Raw genomic sequence first — 8,216 nt, forward strand, 5'->3', positions numbered from 1 at the left:
CACCGCAAAGACTGTTCAGTTCCTTTAATTAGAAAAAGGCGTGAAAGAAAAAAAGATGCTGCCTTGACGCTTGCGACCATAGGATGCCCGAGTCCTTTGTTTGCATCTGTACTCATTTTACTATAATTTTTTTTGTTTTTGTTTAAAGTTTAGTTATCTTGAAACTGAAAATCCCATGTCCACACCCACACCAATGATTGGTGTAATTTTTCCCACGGAGAACCGTGTTTTTCAAAAGAAAAGAAAGTATCAAGTTACAAAGTATATCACTTTGAACGAAATACTAAAAAAATCACTAGGGATACAAAACCGTACAAAACTACAATGCCATAACCTAATGGAGCAAACGACACTGAGTACCACTGTCCATACATTTGAAGAAAAAAAATGTCACAAGACTTGTAAAACGGTGTCTGCTTTCCGGTTAACATAAACCTTAGGCCAAAAAAAAAATAGGTGTGGTTACGGTAACATAGCCAAAAAAAATAGGGTGGGTAGGTAGGCAATCACTTTTTTTTTTGGTTAACTTTTTTTTCTAATGTGTACAAATTAAACCTACTTGACAGGGAAATAAGTGTGCGACTCGGGCGCTTTCGCTTTCATTGCGTTTTTTGCACTCGTTTTTTTTATTTTTTTTGCAAATGTAATAAAAAGTTATAGGATCGGCCCCTAAAATTAGGGTAGGTCGGGTTACCGTAACCACACCTATTTTTTTTTAGGCCTTACCTCGTGTAAAACGCAAGAGTTGCATGAGACCGTGGCGTTAGCTGTGCACGTGTATTTTACGCCGAAAACCAGTAGTTGCCATTCATGAGATCTTGTTACACACCCCCCCCCCCCCTCCTCCTCCCCCCCTACCCCCGCCTATCTGTTTAAAAAGTTGTTCTTCCTTCTTCGCTTTCTTTCTTTCTTTCTTTATTTGGTGTTTAACGTCGTTTTCAACCACGAAGGTTATATCGCGACGGGGAAAGGGGGGGGGGGGGGGGGGGGGGGGGGGAGATCCTTCTTCGCTGAAAGACGCCCTTTAATAATAGTGCAGTGCATTCTGAATCGTACAAATAGAATTTCTGAGGTGTATCCTTTTAGGATGCGTGAAGGTGGCCTGATTCTTTTATAAGCGGAAAATGGGGGTGTGTGAAGGCCTGTATTGGGAGGCATGTCATCTTCAGTAAATACAGTCAAACTTGTTTATAACGACCAGCCAATGATTGAACAAAAGTGGTCGTGGTTGACAAGTGGTCGTTATAGAAAACAACCCTCATCGGGCATTCTTTGGGGTCGCCTCAATGAGCAGGTGGTCGTGATTTCTTTCTTTCTTTATTTGGTGTTTTACGTCGTTTTCAACCACGAAGGTTATATCGCGACGGGGGAAGGGATAGAGTCACTTGGCAATTGTTTCTTGTTCACAAAAGCACTAATCAAAAATTTGCTCCAGGGGCTTGCAACGTAGTACAATATAATTTTTTTATTACCTTACTGGGAGAATGCAAGTTTCCAGTACAAAGGACTTAACATTTCTTACATACTGCTTGACTAAAATCTTTACAAAAATGGACTATATTCTATACAAGAAACACTTAACAAGAGTAAAAGGAGAAACAGAATCCGTTAGTCGCCTCTTACGACATGCTGGGGAGCATCGGGTAAATTCTTTCTCGTCCCATCCATTATGGGACTCCCCCTAACCCGCGGGGGGAGTGGTCGTGATTGAGAGGTGGTCGCTATGACAGGCTCGACTGTATTGTGAACGCTGACGCTATAACTCTGTCCCTTCACGTGCTCTACACTGTAGATTAGGTACATTTAAAAAAACGGAAATTTTCTCAGACTTACATTGTGAAGAAAAAACACCCACTCTTCAAAGCAGGCTTTAAAATGATATATTGATCTCTCTTCCCAATCGCCATACACACTGCAGGTGACTTCTCATTTCAAGAATTAAATTCAATCGATTTTGGCTAAAAGCCAGGTTGTCCACGGACGTTCAAAAGCTTTGGAAACTATGCATGTCTTTCCAGGAACCGTTTCCTGTCGTTGGAGCCATGACTGAACACAAAAGGGTATTGTTGTACTGTGTATTCAATGAAGACTTGCAACATAAAACGATCAATCAATCCAGCTTTCAACGGGACAATGACCATGTTTTGTACGTATGACCAACATCGGTACGCGCGGTCTGAAACGAGTTTGGAACAGAACTGCAGACACTATTTTTTTGGCAACGATATAGGTATTAACTGACATAGAAGTTCAAAATGGACGCTCGTCCCCGGCAACACACTCTCTTAACATGCGGAGTCCCATCCTTGTTGTAGCTTTAACCGAAGAAAATTGTCAAATTCGAGCAAACGGGACATCGACATAAGTCATTAAGTGATATACCGTTTGCAAAAGTTGAGGCGGCACTCTCACGGCTACAGTTTTTCATCAATATGTTTGACATTTTCGTCACATGATCTTTGACTTCGTCCGGACTATGGGAATGCGTTTAGCCTGTGGACTCCTTAGCAAACTTGATCCTACGTGCCTTCGACTATGTCCAATCAAAATTTAGTAAAGGGGTTGAAATATATATACCAAAACCCTTTCTCTAATAATGATATGGCGCATCAGTATTAACCTGGACAGACCTGTGGTGTTTCACAAAATCGTTTGAATGGGACGGAATAACAAGCATCTTTTAAACGTCGCTGTCTACATAACACTGATCGTAGGTATGGTATCTGTACTAGTCAATACAAAAGGTAGATAATATCTCTTAAGGCCTTCCTCATTGAGTTCCAAATTGACTTTGCGAAGAGTTCGCTAAGTCTTTTAACCGGAAATTCAGTTAGAATTTCAAACAGAATGAGGCAGAGCGATGTTAAGGTATCAAATAACCAAAGGGAAGTAATCGCTCTTAATGCATACAGACGTATGCATTAAGAGCGATTACTTCCCTTTGGTTATTTGATAACGGAAATTCAGTGCCAAAGCCCCGTGCAGTAGACTTCACGAAGTGGACTTGACCTAATTAATATCAAGCTTTAGACCTAGCTCCCAGTGACTTGACCTAATTAATATCAAGCTTTAGACCTAGCTCCCAGTGACTTGACCTAATTAATATCAAGCTTTAGACCTAGCTCCCAGTGACTTGACCTAATTAATATCAAGCTTTAGACCTAGCTCCCAGTGACTTGACCTAATTAATATCAAGCTTTAGACCTAGCTCCCAGTGACTTGACCTAATTAATATCAAGCTTTAGACCTAGCTCCCAGTGACTTGACCTACTTAATATCAAGCTTTAGACCTAGCTCCCAGTGACTTGACCTAATTAATATCAAGCTTTAGACCTAGCTCCCAGTGACTTGACCTAATTAATATTAAGCTTTAGACCTAGCTCCCAGTGACTTGACCTAATTAATATCAAGCTTTAGACCTAGCTCCCAGTGACTTGACCTAATTAATATCAAGCTTTAGACCTAGCTCCCAGTGACTTGACCTAATTAATATCAAGCTTTAGACCTAGCTCCCAGTGACTTGACCTAATTAATATCAAGCTTTAGACCTAGCTCCCAGTGACTTGACCTAATTAATATCAAGCTTTAGACCTAGCTGCCAGTTTTTACACCCCCGGTATAGGGGTGTGTATAGGCTTCGCTCGATGTGTTTGTTTGTTTGTTTGTGTTCGCATTTAGATCTCAAGAATGAACGGACCGATCGTCACCAAACTTGGTGAACAGGTTCTATACATTCCTGAGACGGTCCTTACAAAAATTGGGACCAGTCAAACACACGGTTAGCGAGTTATTGGTGGATTAAAATTATACAAGGACTTATAGAGGGACATCTTCATGGTCAAAGGGAAATAACCATTCTCACTCAGTCACTGCCACCAACTGAGAAGGTTATTTCCCTTTGACGGGGGTGTTTTTCCTACCTCGTAGGAATTTCTTGTTTGTTTCAAGAGTTGGACCTAGACTGAAAATATATACTACGTATGGATCATAATGTCCTGAGGACAAAACAAATGAATAAAGAAAAATTCAGGAGAACTCCTACATAATTATCAAAACTATCGGACAATCCATCGAACAATGCTTTTAAGAGTACGCTCATAAGCTTAGCTTGTTGTGCTCCATGTTCCTTATTTCATGTATGCGGTAATAGTACCAATGGAATTTACTGAATAAACTTGTTTAAACCAATGCGTCAGATTAAAAATTAAAAAAATGCGCCAATAACGGAAGACCGAGGCCTGTGAACAACAGTGAATCTCAAGTTCTCCTAACCTAATCTTATCCCACATTCTACGTCTAATTGGAATTCCAGGACCTCAGTTCTGATAAGGCGCTTTATAAATGCCCGTTATTATTATTATTATTATAACACAAATCTTCTAAAAAAAAATTTTTTTTTTAAAAAGCAGGAAAACTAAAAGGCGCAAAATATATCTTCCATGTAATTTTACACCCCTGTCTGTCGGAGCAAAACACAGAAGCCATCATTTCTCGCTTAGCGGGAGGGCTTACCGAAAGTAGGGCGCGAAAACATGTTAAGAGGTAGCAAGGTCAAAAGCAAGGACGAGGGTGTCGAGTCCGGGAATAAAAAGTACAGTGGAACCTCCCTATTAATACCTCCACAAATCTGAGAAAATCAGGTCTTAACTTAAAATGGAGGTATATTAGACTCCCCCCCAAAAAAAGAGTCTGTTTACGGTAACATAGACAAACAAAATAGGGTCGGTAGGTCGGTTTTTTCCCCCTCCAAAAAACCATATTTTTAAGTTATTTTGCCAAAAAACAAAGACTTTTTTTAAATAAAAAATTAAATAAATTCTTTTTTTCCCTCCCCCAAATGCCCCCCCAAAAAGTCTAGGGTCGCGCGAAAAAATAGGGTCGGTCGGGATACCGTAAACAGACTATGTTTTTGGTGTGGCCTTAACAGAGGTTATAAACTGAACATCTGAAAAGTTAAGGTCGTAAAGGGGGGGGGGGGGGGGGGGGGTCCCACTGTAAATCATAACAGAGTGCTGAACCTTCGGTCGAGGACGTGAGCCGTAAAATCCAATGAGGCATAATAGGATTACAGTGACACCCCCCCCCCCCCCCCCCATTCTTATAAGACCTTAAATTTCAAGATTATCTGTTCATAAACTCTGTAAACTTATCCACATTTTAAGACTTCTTCACCATGAATTTATAAGATTCTAGGCAGTCTTTCAATGCTGATTCCACTGTTTTCAAATCACAAATGGGCGTTGAACCTGCCCCGTTGACATCAGCAGTATAAAACTGTAGATTATCTATAACCTAGGATGTTGACATCAGCAGTTGCCAGTATAAAACTGTAGATCAGCTATAACCTAGCCCGTTGACATTAGCAGTATAAAACTGTAGATCATCTATAACCTAGCCCGTTGACATTAGCAGTATAAAACTGTAGATCATCTATAACCTAGCCCGTTGACATCAGCAGTATAACACTGTAGATCATCTATAACCTATAACCTAGGTCGTTGACGTCAGCAGTATAACTATAAAACTGTAGGTCATCTTTAAATGATAGGTGAATCGAAGCAAAAGCCAGGTGGTTTCATTCGACTGAGCAGTCACAAACAGATGCACGCACGCGTGTGCATGCAAAAGCACACACTGTCAACGCACACACATTCATATATATAATTATATCACACGCAACAGAAGCATGCGCGCAACACGCACGCACGCACGCGCACGCACACACACACACACACACACACACATACACACACACAGACACACACAAACACACACACACACGCACACACACACAAACACACGCACACACACACACGCACACGCACACACACACGCACATACACACGAGCAGGCCGACTAACATAAAGTTCATAGAGACACACAGACAGACAGGCGGACAGACAGAGAGTACAATGCGCGGTATGCACTTGCAAGCGTAAAAGTGCAAGAACATTTCTCATCCATATTTGAATCTGTGGAATCTCTGTAAAGAGGAAAGTCAGTCATGCCCAAGCAAGTTCTGAACTGGGTGGAAGTCGTTATCAAGGAAAACCATCAAACAAACAAACAAACAAACAAACAAATAAAGGTGCAATTCCAAACAGAAATCTCTATTGATTTTGGGTGGTTTCATTCTCCAACTGCGAACCTTTCCACCCATAATACTCACATCAGCGGTATGGTTGCAAATTGCTTTGAGTCGAAGCTGTAGAATCTGTTCAACAGAATATACCCATTATTCACTGTACGTATTGCGTGCGGATTTTTACAAACATTAAAAAGAAACAAACATATGTTTGCACCGTTGGTCCAAATGTAGGTGTACGGCTTTTACAGGGTACAGTACCCAATACACCGTTTTTTGACCCAGTAGGTGTTGGGGCGTTAGCTCGATACTGGGCGCTTACGAGGTAGTTTACGGTACAGGGGGGAAACAAATTCCAGACAAAAAATACATTCTGCTGCATGAAAACTCCTCCCTGCAATCCTTTTCACAGCCTACAGATAAAACTGCCTTCTTTCAGGAGTCTGTTTACACGACAAAACACGCACAAACCTGCCATCGTGAAATAAAATCAGAATCTCTCTATACACAGCAAGAAGAGCCAGCGCCTTCGGCAATGGTAAAGTTTTCAACCAGCCGTCCACACAGACAAACACTGCTGTGACTCACTAATTTTTCAGGAGATTTACAAACATACCAGCGCGTGCATGCTTACAGAGTGATGTTGAAGAGGCCGACAGTTGACATTAAAAATAATTTGTGGAAAAGTCCATGAGCGCCGTGCGAAGTTTATGGGATTGAATAATTTTGTCACTGGTAACAATGGGAGAAATATATATATTAAAAAAAAAAATTAAATCAATATAACCCAAATCTCCGCAGTAACCAGTCATGCTTATTGAAACGAGATATTATTTTCACGTGGATCACTGCGAATATAATTATATAAAGTGAGCCGACATAATTATTTCTAAACAGCAGCTGTCTTTTCGCACAAAACTCCCAATTTTAATCTTTTCAGCAGAGAAGGGGGAAATAAACTACAAGTAGAAGTTATCTGTGGGGGATAAAACACCTGTTGTAAGCAGAATTCACCGCGAACAAACTAGGACAAGCGCCAAACAGCGAACACACTCAGGAGAGAAGCCATACAGTGTCGGTCTTTCTGGATAAAACCGATGCTGTTGTGGTTCTCTCTCTCTCTCTCTCTCTCTCTCTCTCTCTCTCTCTCTCTCTCTCTCTCTCTCTCTCTCTCTCTCTCTCTCCCTCCACCCATTGCACACCTCTCTCTCTCTCTCTCTCTCTCTCTCTCTCTCTCTCTCTCTCTCTCTCTCTCTCTCTCTCTCTCTCTCTCTCTCTCTCTCTCTCTCTCTCTCTCTCTCTCTCTCTCTCTCTCTCTCTCTCTCTCTCTCTCTCTCTCTCTCTCTCTCTCTCTCTCTCTCTCTCTCTCTCTCTCTCTCTCTCTCTCTCTCTCTCTCTCTCTCTCTCTCTCTCTCTCTCTCTCTCTCTCTCTCTCTCTCTCTCTCTCTCTCTCTCTCTCTCTCTCTCTCTCTCTCTCTCTCTCTCTCTCTCTCTCTCTCTCTCTCTCTCTCTCTCTCTCTCTCTCTCTCTCTCTCTCTCTCTCTCTCTCTCTCTCTCTCTCTCTCTCTCTCTCTCTCTCTCTCTCTCTCTCTCTCTCTCTGTTTGATGAGGGAATCTATCCACAGAACTGGTACGATTCAGTTATTGTACCGTTATTTAAGAAAGGAGATATAAATGATACTAACAACTATAGGGGAATTTCATTGTGTGATATATGTAGTAAATTGTATGGCACTGTTGTTAATAATAGACTTAAAGAGTGGACTGAATTACATAATATTACAGGTGAATGTCAGGCTGGTTTCAAACAAAATTATTCTACTGTTGACCACATCTTCACTCTGCTTGCTGCTGTACAGAAACAATTTTCTAATAATCGCAAACTTTATGTAGCTTTCATTGATTTTGAGAAATGTTTTGATAGTATCTCACGCAGATTGCTCTGGCCAATTTTGATTAAAAATGGTATAAAGGGAAAGTTGTATAGATGTATTAAAAGTATGTATGCAGTGGTTAAGGCTAAAATACGATGTGGTGCTCAACTAACAGATTTCATTAACTGTACAAAAGGTGTGAAGCAAGGAGACGTGTGCAGTCCAATTTTATTCGCTCTATTTATAAATGAGCTGGC

At 41.0% G+C, this 8,216-nt stretch overlaps 1 long non-coding RNA gene across 2 annotated transcripts in view; it reads left to right on the forward strand.

The window, feature by feature from the left end:
- LOC138979652 (uncharacterized) overlaps positions 1-8,216 on the forward strand; it is a 58,006-nt gene that overhangs the window by 27,594 nt on the left and 22,196 nt on the right. The gene's annotated exons all lie outside the window — the stretch shown is intronic.

The sequence above is a fragment of the Littorina saxatilis genome, linkage group LG11, assembly GCF_037325665.1.
Source record: "Littorina saxatilis isolate snail1 linkage group LG11, US_GU_Lsax_2.0, whole genome shotgun sequence".
NCBI lineage: Eukaryota > Metazoa > Mollusca > Gastropoda > Littorinimorpha > Littorinidae > Littorina > Littorina saxatilis.